Below are 240 nucleotides of genomic sequence, written 5' to 3' on the forward strand. Positions count from 1 at the left end.
CCGTTCAATTTTTTTCTCTTGTTTTCCAATTTCTCTTTTTCTCTCTCCATTTTTTTTTATTTGGCCGCAAACACCGCCGTCGCGAGCCATTAAGAGCGCGCGTCTCATCAAAGCCGCTTCTCGTTTTCATTAGCCGGAGTAGTTCATTTGGGCGTTTATGATGAGCTGACTCGGGAATCTCAACTTTACAACGCCCGCGGAGTGATGACGGGTGGTTCGGACACCCACCCACCCACCCAC

This window comes from Penaeus monodon, chromosome 22 (assembly GCF_015228065.2).
Source record: "Penaeus monodon isolate SGIC_2016 chromosome 22, NSTDA_Pmon_1, whole genome shotgun sequence".
Classification (NCBI taxonomy): domain Eukaryota; kingdom Metazoa; phylum Arthropoda; class Malacostraca; order Decapoda; family Penaeidae; genus Penaeus; species Penaeus monodon.